The sequence below is a fragment of the Cucumis melo genome, chromosome 1 (assembly GCF_025177605.1).
Source record: "Cucumis melo cultivar AY chromosome 1, USDA_Cmelo_AY_1.0, whole genome shotgun sequence".
NCBI classification, from domain to species: Eukaryota; Viridiplantae; Streptophyta; class Magnoliopsida; order Cucurbitales; family Cucurbitaceae; genus Cucumis; species Cucumis melo.
This window is the reverse complement of record NC_066857.1, coordinates 26,676,126-26,689,394: the sequence shown is the minus strand read 5'-3', so window position 1 is coordinate 26,689,394 and position 13,269 is coordinate 26,676,126.

Here is a 13,269-nt window from a genome sequence, read left to right as displayed (position 1 = left end):
AATGTTGCAACCATTCCAGTAAACCATCAAACGAGACACAGATAGACTGGAAGACGAAAAAAATTTAGCTTGAATATATTCAACAAATTGTTTAATCAAAGATGCAAATGGAACATGCACGTCAACGACGCGATAATCATGATACTAGGAAGGTTTGATTCATGTACCATAAAAAATAGTCTTTACTCGAGTCATAACAAAAACTTTTTGGTTACAATTATATTATTGTCTTTCAGTTGTATAACCTGACACAACTTTTTAAAAAATATTGCTAAAGAATGTAGAAATTGATATATAAATAATGTTAAACAAATAAGATATAGTTTAAAAATACAACTTTAAAACAATAAAAACGAATAAGATAAATAACAATATTTTGAAATCTTTATTAAAAATACATATTTTCAAAAGCTTATTAAAAATAGATATATTTAAAAGCTAACTAGAAAAGGATATTAACAATTTCTTAAATATATATTATGAAAATCTTAGAAAATAAACCTATAAAATTTTATTAAAGATGAATATAATTAGTTAAAAATAATAAAATGAACAAGATAAACAAACATATTTTGAAAATTTTATTAAAAATACATATTTCCAAAATCTTATTACAATTAGATATTTTTGAAATCTTAGTAAATAAATATATAAATATTTATACAAATTTGATATAATCCTGAAACTAATTGGAATATCAAGAATAGAAATTTCATTGATATAGGAAATATTTTCAATTTTATCCTGCAAATAAATTTCAGATTCAGTTAGGGTATAATCTAATAATCAAGTTTACAAAAACACAGTAATCTGACTATCTAACTAAAATATATTGTACGTAAAAACTATAAAATACTCGAAAATCATAAGCAAAATCGAAATTATCAAAAATTCATAAATGAACGCATTAATATTTTGCCAAAAATCTTATTTCGTGGAGATTTTGCTAAATTCAAAACGGTGTAAAGTAAACTAATTTTGGTATTCACGTACATATCTCATTAGATAATGCTCCTATACACTGTTCCTCGCCACTAAATGTCTCAATAAGCCCAAAAGCCCAAAATTTGCTTCAGCCCAACCTTATGCTCCAAATTACGTGGGTCAACGGGATGAATAGAAATTTTAAAATTGTCATTTTGAAAAATAGCAAAATCGTTTTTTATTTTCAAAAATGGCAAAATGAAAAAAAAATATAATAAATAAAAATTTACAAAAATCCAAAATACCCCTATACAAATAGAGTGTAAGCTACTTTTTTAAGCTAAAATAAAATAAATACACTTTAAAAAATGTTGAAACATAATTGCAGCTACATACTTGTTCAATCAAAATTAGAACCCTCATCTCCATTTTCCAGACCCGTTGAAATTATCTGCATTTTCCACTTTTGTTTTTCGATTCCCCATCTTCCATTTTAAGATTCTCCATCTTTCTTGTCTCCCATCTTCTTTAAGTGAATAAACCCTAATCTTTATACCTTAAAGAGGGCAAACCCCAATCTCCACCTTCCCTTTTGCAAGTTACCATTTCATTTGAAGTTTCAGTTTCATCTTCAACTTCATCGATCATGCATTTTCAAGAAGTAGCATTTGAAGCTCACAAATACTATCTTCATTTTTCATCTTCCATATTTGATTTTCAAGTCTACAACCTGTAATCACGCTTGGGGTAGAAGAACAAAAACCTTCATTCGGAAGAACAAAGATACAAAAGTTGCATCTTCTTTGTCTCTTAGGGAAATTTTAGCTTATTTTTTAAAAAATTATTTACATTATTTTATTAATAAAATGTAGATGAAATTTGGGAGATTTTATCTAACAAAACATGATATCTTGGCCTATTTTGTTGGAATAAAATTAAAATTTTAAAAATAAATTAAGATCTTAATATGAAAATTAGTTTTAATTTCCAAATTAAATAATCAAATTTAAAAAATAAATTAAGATCTAATAAGAAAACTAATTTTAATTTCCAAATTATTAAGGGTTGAAAGATTCAAGGTTATTATGAAATAAAAAAAATAGTTGAGATTTAGTCAATAAAAAAAAAATAATAATAAAGTTGTTTTAATCTTCAACAAAATTTTTAAATCCCGAGATATTAGGAAGAGGTTATGATAGTGGTTGTATACCTTATTAACACGTCGAAATTAATTACAGACTCATAAATGTATATCACCAATTAATTACACTTGACAAACTTTTGATAAGGCCACATATATTGAAATAATTATAGTTCGCAAATGTGAGTATTTTGATATTGTATAAAATAACATAAAAATGTGACACTCTGAAATCATGTTAGTTGGTAGGTTATTTCTTCGATTACATGAACATCCAATTATAAATATCAAAACAATATTGATAGAAATTACAATTTAATTAATGTTATTAAGTCAAATGAACATGTTTTGGTTTAAAAGTCTTTCTAAACACGATTATCGATAGTTTTCTAGTTTTAATTCATTTTCACTCTTGTACGAATTAATGGTACTAAACTAATTATATATACACACACAATGCTATATTTTATAATAAGTTAATTTGAATTTAATAAGAAACCTTGAGAAACAAATAGGGGAATTCTCATTTAAACAAAAAGGGCATGAAAAAAGAAAATTGATAAAAGAAATAATAATTTGGTTATTTTGAAATTTGAAAATTGATAAAAGAAATAATAATTTGATTATTTTAAAATTGGGAAACTTTCCTAAATATAACGGCCTGTCTAACAAATCCTATAAATTTAGTCATTTTTTAAATATTCCAGATTTACTCTTACATCCTTTTCTCTGCGATTTTTTATCGTCTTCTTCCTCTGTACTCATGTGATTTCTTCCATCTTTCTTTTTTTAGATTTGGGTAACCAAATCTATTTCTTTTTATTCTTGTTTCTTCTTTTTCTTTTTTTCATTGTATCTTATTTATTCTTTTCTTTTTTTAACAGACGATGTATAAAGAATCTTGAAAAAATTGGTTAGACATTTAAATTAGAGTAACCAAAAACTAAAATATTATGAATAAAGAATCTTGAAAAAAAATCATCTTTTCTACGCAGATGGTGTGAAAAAATTGGTTATGGATTTAAATTAGAGTAACAAAAATTAAAATATCGTGTATAAAGAATATTGAAAAAAAAATCGTTTATACCAAAATTTGAAAAAAAATATCGTTTAGATTTGGCCCCAAATCTAAACGATCGTGAGCCAAATCTAAACGCTCGTGTAGCCAAATCTAAACGATCGTATACTAAATTTTGAAAACCAAATTTTGGAAAAAAAATTAGATTTGAAACCTCAAATCTAAACGATTGTGTAGCCAAATCTAAACGATCGTGTAGCCAAATGTAAACGATCGTATACCAAATTTTTTTAAAAAAATGGTTTAGATTTGGCTGCCAAATCTAAACGATCGTGTAAACAATGTAGACAAATCTAAATGATCATGGAGGAAAATCTAAACAACCGTATACCAAATTTTCAAAAAAAAAAATTAGATTTGGAACCCAAATCTAAACGATCGTGTAGCCAAGTTTAAACAATCGTCTAGCCAAATCTAAACAATCGTGTAGCCAAATCTAAACGATCTTATACCAAATTTTGAAAAAAAAAGTTTAGATTTGGGGTAGACAAATCTAAACGATCGTGTATCCAATTAATTAAACGATCGTGTACCAAATCGCATTACCAAATATATTACGCGCATCGTTGACAGAGCATTTTTTGTATTTTACACGGTGGGCCTCTAGGCTTTTTCCATTTTCGGAATTGTTCTATACAATGTAAATACTTTGCCGCTTTTTTATATTTTTTAAAAAACCCCTTTAAAATTTAAGTAAGGGTATTTTGAAATAAAATCAATGATCGAGATTCTCTCAAATTCAAAACAATAATTTTGTTATTTTGAGATTTTCAGTTAATGTTATTTTTGTATAAAATCCATCTTGAGATTCTCCAATTTTAAAAATTAATTTTAATTTCCAAATTAAATATTCAAATTTTTTAAAAAAATTAAGATCTAATAAGAAAACTAATTTTAATTTCCAAATTATCAAGGGTTGAAAGATTCAAGATTATTTTGAAATAAAAAAAGGTTGAGATTTAGCCAATAAAAAAAATAATATGGTTATTTTGAAATATAAAAAAAAAAAAGAATAAAATTGTTTTAATCTTCAACAAAATTGTTAAATCCCGAGATATTAGGAGAAGGTTATGATAGTGGAGGTATACCTTGTTAACACGTCGAAATTAATTACAGATTCATAAATGTATATCACCAATTAATTACACTTGAGAGACTTTTGATAAGAACACATATATTGAAATAATTACAGCTCCTGAATGTAGGTATTTTGGTATTCTATAAAATACCATGAACATGTGGCACTATGAAATCATGTTAGTTGGTATGTTATTTCTTCAATCACATGAACATCCAATTATAGACATCAAACCAATATTGATAGAAATTGCAATTTAATTAATGTTATTCAGTCAAATGAACATGTCTTGATTTAAAAGTCTTTCAAACACAATTAATGCAATAGTTTTCTAGTTTTAGTTCATTTCCACCTTATACGAATTAATGGTACTAAACTAATTATATATATACACACAATGTTATATTTTAAAATAAGTTAGTTTGAATTTATTAAGAAACGTTGAGAAACAAATAGGCGAATTCTCACCTACACAAAAAGGGCTTGAAAATAAAAAATTGATAAAAGAAATAATAATTTGGTTATTTTGAAATTTGAAAATCGATAAAAGAAATAATAATTTGGTTATTTTGAAATTCAAGTAAGGATATCTTGAAATAAAATCAATGGTTGAGATTCTCCCAAATTCCAAATAATAATTTTGTTATTTTGAGATTCCCAATTAATGTTATTTTGGTATAAAATCTATCGTTGAGATTCTCCAATTTTGAAAAATAATAATTTTGTTATTTTGAATTCAAGTAAGGTAATTGGTAAACAAATCAATGGTTGAGATTCTTGAAATTCAAAATAATAATTTTGTTATTTTGATATTCAACAAATTAATGTTATTTTAATATAAAATCAATCATTGAGATTCTCCAGTGAAAACTAATAATTTGGTTATTTTGAAATTATTAAGATTGAATAAAGTTGTTAAAATGTTGAATCAATTAGTTGAATCCCAAGATATTGAAACAAGTTATGATATGGGTCGCTATATCTTTACCATGTCGAAAAATAATTAAAGGCTCATAAATGCATGACATAGATTAATTACACTATAGAAATAAAATAATTATAGTTTGAAAATAGGGTATTTTGGTATTTTACAAAATATCATCACGTGAAAAAATGTCATTTGCTAAAAATTAAAAGAAAAAGGGGTTTTGCCATTTTCTAAAATGACCCCTCAAAAGCATGTTATATCCCTTATTAATCCAAATTAATATGCCCAACAAAGATAGAACAGTTAAATCGAACTAAATTATATGCATCGTTCATTTAGTTGACATATAAATTGTTTTATGGATATGATTTATGAAAATTAAATATTTAAACTTTAATAAATATATTTGACTTTGTAGATAGTTATTTAACAATATATTAAAATTATTTACAAAACATTCCATAAATCTTTTTACTATATCTTGTAAAAATTAGTTTTTTTTAGTTAACATTAATTATTAATTGCAAATGTATTTGTTGAAATTTATTAAATCTAACTAATATTCTTATACTTAGTAATTAATTAAAATTAATAGTACTGATTATTTAATTAGGTTATACTTACTTTTACTATTCATGTAACGCCTCAATCTCAGGACTTGGATTGAAAATGACCAAGATTTGACAACTAATGGCTTCGACATTCTCTTGCGATTCAAATACATCATTTTACTTGCCTTAAAGACTTTTGAGAGTGAAAGTTATCTCACACAAACCAACACATGTCCTTTCAACATGTTTTGTCTCCAATGATCACTTGCATTCCAGGAAAATCTCTAGGAAGTCTTCCAACATAGGGTTGTTCCAAAGTCCAAACTAAACACGCTTAACTTTCAAGTTCATATGATTAAACTACTTAAAAAGTAAATGCACCTATTTAGCATAAGTAGTAACTTTCAATTATTTTAAGTCTTTCTTAACCATGTTTTCATATCCTTAAGATCCATCATATATGATATCAAATCTTTCATATCCCTATTCTAAACTCAAGACGTTACATTTCATCTTTTATGTATAAAAATAACACTTGTATGGAGGGTAGTTACCTAACCTTCACATGCTACAAATGTTGAATTTGTATTTAGGGTTGATAAAACAATTAAATCAACACATAGGCTAGAGAAAGTTGTTTGATAGGAAAGTAGATGAACTTATGTGATGTTGAATTATAATTTTCCATATATAAATAATAGACAAATCTAAGGTTCCTCTCATCTTTTGAGGAATTTGACTTTGGAGAGCTGGATTAGATCGCACACAGGGGGCCATGTAGAAGATAAATCTTAATCTTGTTCTCTACTTTTAAAATAAACCTTAATCTTGTTCTCTACTTTTGAGGTTGAGGTCGACTAAAAGCCCAATTCACCTAACCCACTGTTCGTTGGTGGCTTACCTATGTTTGTTTCCTTCCTATCGTATATTCTGTTAGGAATGAGCTCCAAAGGGTTGGATCGGACTAATAAAAGGAGCACTAGCAAGGGGTACTTAGTGTGTAGGCCCTAAGAAATGAAGTTCATTAGCCCCGACCTCAAGCTAATTGGGTCAAGTTGCCAAAATTACCTTGCCCAATATTCTTTGTCTCCTCATATATGGGCTTGCTTCACCTACTCACCGAACATCCGTTTGGGATGAGTTTGCCATTTCAATTTGAGATAATCACAGAAATAGTAAATTTGGAGATAGCATCTGGAAAAATAGCAAAAAAGCAACAGGAATAAGAAAAATAACAAATTGAAGGCACACCCATTTGCGGAATTATATTAATCCTGACTTTTTCCCTAATTCTAGGATAATTCGTAGATTCAAAGTACCGTGTATTTTAATGGATACAACATGATGCAGATATCGTGCAATTGAGAAAGAAAGTGTATTTTACAAACCACCTTCAACTTTAGTAAATCCTAACTAAATCTGAGATTTTGTTATTGGACGAGATTGTAACAACTTCCCCCAGAATGGTAAATATATCTTTAAGATTCTTAGTTTGTTATATCATAAACCATTTATTAAAAATTTCGGAAATTATAATTAAATAATACATAATATATATTTTTAATAAAATTTTGAAATTATATAATTAAGTGAATACATAATCTATAGGGGTCTTTTTAAAAATATAAAAAAAGGTCAAAATATTTACACTCTATAAAATAATTCCAAAAATGGAAAAAACCCAGAGGCCCACCGTGTAAAATACCAAAAATGCCCCGTCAACCACGCCGTCAACAATGCGCGCGAAATATATTTGCGATCGTTTAGATTTGGTTATTGTTTGATATGCGATCGTTTAAATATGGCTACAATTTATACGCGATCATTTAGATATGACTACAATTTATATACACGATCGTTTAGATATTACTAAAATTTATTTTTTTTTTCAATTTCATCGTTTAATTTTGTTACACGATGTTTAATTTGGTTACGTTTAAATTTGGTTACACGATCGTTTAGATTTGGGGACCCAAATCTAAATGATTTTTTTTCAAAATTTGGTACACGATTTTTTTAATTATTTTGGTACATGATCGTTTAGATTTCTTTATACAATCGTTTACTTTTTTTAGTTTACTTTTTTTTTACACGATCGTTTACATTTGACTACTTCAATCCAAATGACTTTTTTTCTAGATTCTTTATACACGATTTTTTATTTTTTGTACACGATGGTTTACTTTTTTAAAACGATTATTTACATTTGACTACTCCAATCTAAATGATTTTTTTTCAAGATTCTTTATACATAATCTTTTATTTTTTTACATGATCGTTTACTTTTTTACACGATTGTTTACATTTGGTTACTCCAATCTAAATGATTTTTTTTCAAGATCTTTATACACGATCTTTTAGATTTTGCTATTTTTGTACACGACGTAAAAAAAAAAAGGAAAGGAAGAAAGATGATGGAAAGAAATCACAGTGAAAAAAAAAGAAGAGGAAAAGTAGAAAGACGATGGAAAAGCGGGAAAAAAAAAGAAAAGAAGAAAAACGATAGAAAGATTAAACGACGTAAATAAAGAATTGAAAAATAAGAAAGATGATGGAAAGAAATTGCAGAAAAAAAAAAGAAGAAAGACGAAATCATAGGAGGAAGACGAGGAAAGAAATAGCTTGAGGAAGACGAATCGCGAGAAAGAAAAGAAAGATGGAAGGGCAAACTGAAATATTTAAAAAATTGCTAACTTTGTGGGCTTTGTTATATGGGTCATAGATAGTTTGATGTTTTGTTACATTTACAAAAGTTTTCCTAATATATATTTTAGATTAGATTCCTATTTATTATTATTTTTAAATGTATATTTGAATAGAATGTAATAATTTTACTTTGACAAAAATACATATAAATTTTGTTCTTTATTTTTAAATATCTCCGACATGGCTTAAATTCTACCAAACATACAATTAATGAATTTAATATTATATTCTAAAGTAGCAAATCAATAGTGGAAGCAACATCTTGAATTATTTGATTCTTTTTTTTAAAAAAAAAAACATAAATCTTGGATTATTTCAACCAAATTAAATAACATAAATCTCAGCATCGCTCAAATCCTCCCAAATATATATTTAGTGAATTTTTATTACATTTGAAAATAGCAAACTAATATTGAAAGCAACATCTTGAATTGTTTGATTTTTTTTTTCAAAATACATAAATCACATATTTTCAAAATAACGTAAAAAAAATACACAATCACTTTTATTTTCAAAATATTTCATTATTAAACTTTATAAAATACTAATAACTAAGGTTGTTTTTTAAATTTCTTAAATAAATAAGGCCAATAAACTGTCAAATTGATGGAAAGCGTACAAATGCAGCGGAAATAAGGATCGAAACTTTACTCTAATTGCATCTAACTTATTAGAGATTAACATGCAAATTACCCTGATTAAAACTAAAATAGGGTTAATAAAAAAGTTACCCTCGAAGCCTTTCAATTCCTCGACAATCTCCTCACAAACTCGAATCGGGACCATCACTAGTGTTGACTTGCTATTTTTCGTACTTAAAACTGGGTTGTGGGACCCAATTAGGTGAAGGAAAGTGAGAAAGAGGGATAGAAATTGGAGAAATAATTTTAGGGTTTGAGATCTTTTTAGAGAAAAATAGGTTAAAAAGCTTTGCAATTCAAAATTACTAAAAGTGGCAAAAGTTTTTTTTCAAATTGAAAAATACCCCTTTAAATAGACTAATTACATGTAAATTGCATGTAATTAATTTCTTAAATCTCAACACTTAATAATTCATTAACCATTAGTGAAATTAATCACCATTTCAATTTCTCTTAGTGGGCTTTGTGTCATCACCATGAGCGTCCACTTAGCCCATTAAGAGTTAGTGGGATTATCCAACAAAATGTTGGATTTTCCCACTAACTTTAGTCAAGGGGCAAAATGGTCATTTGACCATTCTAGTCAAAAGTTAACATTTTGACTTTTTACCATTTAGTCCGTCTTCACTAATTTTGACCTCTAGAGCATGAATCCACATTTATTTTTTTCTGAAATTCAAATCACATTTGAATATAAAGTCAGTCAAAGTTTGACTTTTCAAAGTCAAAAATCAACATTTTTTTACAACTTTGACCACTTCCATCAATTCCGAGCTTCCGAATATGAATTCATATTCATATTTTTAATATTTAAGTCATATTTAAACATAAAGCACTATCTCAAACTTATAACCAAAGGCTATATTACATATATTCGTTGGTTTATTTCTTTTTACCTAATTCGAACAATTTGAATTATTCCAACATATTGTTCTAAGTTAATTTCATATGAGCTAGCAGGGGAACCTAATGGACCTATAGATTGTAGACTCCAACAATCCGAGATTAACTGGCTAAGCCCTTTTAGACTGAGTTAATCAACATTCGTTAACTAATGACCGTCATTCCACTAAAGTGTCGTAGTTGCACTCCCCTTACTATAGATATATTTCTATCCATCTTATATAACCATGAACAGTAAGTTAATCTTTCATAGGTTGTTCGTAATCTGGGTTGGGTCAAAATATCGTTTCATCCCTGAGATTATATCTTGTTTCTTAAGTCCCACCGATTCACTATTGAACAATTGGTTTAAGGTCTAACCTATAAATCGAATCCCTCTCGAGCCAATGAGAGGGTGGGGTCCTTTGTTCAAGGCTTGGATTCAGTCCTTAATGGAACAACTTATCTACTAACCTTAAGACAGGTTGAAGAATTGCGTCTTGCATCTTATGTCTCGAGCCATTCACCGGTCTAACCCCAGAAATGGAAGGCTTATTGGGTCAGCGCCGTTGAGCTACCCTCACCTATACAGATCTAAGGATTATTCCGTGTGAACAGAAGTTCATAGTTAGCTCAGAATTAAGATTAAGTTACCTAGGTCATCAATAATCGAAATAGTCAGTTTTATTTAATCAATGGTGTTACAAATTAAAAGTGACTATTTCATGGTTCCAATCTTATGTAAACTCTTTACATAGGATGCCCCCACTTCTATGTCTGTATATGAACAATTTAGGATCACATCATTTTTGTACTAACCACAAAGTAGGTCGCATCCATAGTGTTCCCAGAATAAGGTACCAAACCTTATTCATACACTATAGACCATTTGGGCTATATACTCGAACTTGATCCTCGTTTATGTCTCTACATAAAGTTCAAGTCTACACTAGATAGCATCGAGACCTTAGTTTATTGAATTCAAGATTATAGTGTTCTATTTTCACTGATAAGTCTTCAATAACCATTTTATTGAATAGAATATAATTTAAACTATAAACTACAAGTTTTTGGACATAAATTCCAACACAAACTTCATATTTCTTAAATAAAATTCAAACTTTTAGCAAAGTTCTTATCTTTCCCCATTCTTATAATTGAAGATTCTGTCTTCTTTTTCAATTTTCTTTTGTTATAGGGGTCTTTTCAAAAATATAAAAAAACGGCAAAATATTTACACTGTATAGAACAATTCCAAAAACGGAAAAAGCCCAGAGGCCCACCGTGTAAAATATCGAAAATGCCCCATCAACCACGCTGTCAATAACGCGCGCGTAATATATTTGCGATCGTTTAGATATCGTTACAATTTATACGTGATTGTTTAGATATGGTTCAATATATACGTGATCGTTTAGATATGGTTCAATATATACACCATCGTTTAGATATGGCTACAAGGCGATCATTTAGATATGGTTATAATTTATACGCGATCGTTTAGATATGGTTCAATATATACGTGATCGTTTAGATATGACTATAATTTATACGCGATCATTTAGATAGGGCTACAAGGCGATCGTTTAGATATTGTTATAATTTATACGTAATCGTTTAGATATGGCTACAACGTGATCGTTTAGATATGACTACAATTTATCTTTTTAATTCCATCGTTTAATTTTGTTACACGATCGTTTAGATTTGGGGACCCAAATCTAAATGATTTTTTTTTAATTTTGGTACACAATTTTTTTAATTCTTTTGTACACGATCGTTTAGATTTCTTTACACGATCGTTTACATTTGGCTACTCCAATCCAAATGATTTTTTTTCAAGATTTTTTTCAAGATTTTTTATACACGATCTTTTGTTTTTTTACACGATCGTTTACTTTTTTAAATGATCGTTTACATTTGGCTACTCCAATCTAAATGATTTTTTTTTAATATTCTTTATACACAATCTTTTATTTTTTTTACACGATCATTTACATTTGGCTACTCCAATCTAAATGAATTTTTTTCAAGATTCTTTGTCTTATACACATTCGTTAGATTTTGTTACCCAAATGTAAACACGTAAAAAAAAAAAGAAAAGAAGAAAGATAATAGAAAGATTAAACGACATAAAAAAGAATCAGAAAAGAAGAAGATGTAAATATTAAACGATGTAAAAAAGAATCAAAAAGAAGAAAGACGGTTGAAAGAAATCATAAAATCAGAAAAGAAGAAATACGATGGAAAGAAATCGCAGTGAAAAAAAAAAGAAGAAATACGATGGAAAGATTTAACGACGTAAAAAACAATTAAAAAATAAGAAAGATGATGGAAAGAAATCGTAGAAAAAAGAAGAGGAAAAGAAGAAAGACGAAAGAAATCGAAGAGGAAGACGATGAAAGAAATCGCAGAGAAATCGCGAGGAAGAGAAGGGCAAACCTAGAACATTTTAAAGATGACTAACTTTATGGACTTTGTTACACGGGCCGTAAATAGTTTGGTGTTTTGTTACATTTATGTAAGTTTCCTTTGTTATATGTTGTTATGTCAAGTCATTCAATTATAATGTATTTCATATATCCGGGAGCCATATAAGTATAACTACTTTGTGAGTTATGCTATTGTAATTTATTGGTATTAAATTTAACTCTCTTTAATTTGCAATTAAATTATTATATGTTTTAATAATCGAAATTTGAAGACTTATGTTCTCATTTAGGGACAAATTCATTTTGCGTTATATGTAATCATAGTTATCTTACAGTATATTTTCACTATGAAAATTGTTGCCTTCAAGTATGGTATATTTCACGTACATTGTATTTGTTCATATATAGTAGCACCTTCGAAATGACTTACAATTTAAATATATTACAATATATTATCGTTATTTTAAATACTTTGAAAGATGCTGGTGAATACTTAGGCACTCTCACAATTCACTCTTTAAAGCTATGCTAACTTGAATTTTCTAAATTCAACAAATTTGAGTTACGTTAGTGTTGTTTATTGGTACTAAATTCAACTTTGTTTAGTCATGTTTACTGATTTCCATAATCAAAATTTGATGACTTATGTTATCACATTTAGTGCCAAGATTCCTTTTATGTGATATGCAACTATAGATATATTACAATGTACTTACTCTATGGGAACTTTTGTATTCAAGTATGGTATTTTTCAAGTACAGTGTATTTCTTTATGTATAAGAATACCATAGCAATAACTTACAATTTAAGTCTGTTTGAATACATAAATATTATTTGAATAAGATGTTAGTGAATACTTAGGTACACTCACAATTCACCCTCTATATATATGATATCTACATTTTCTA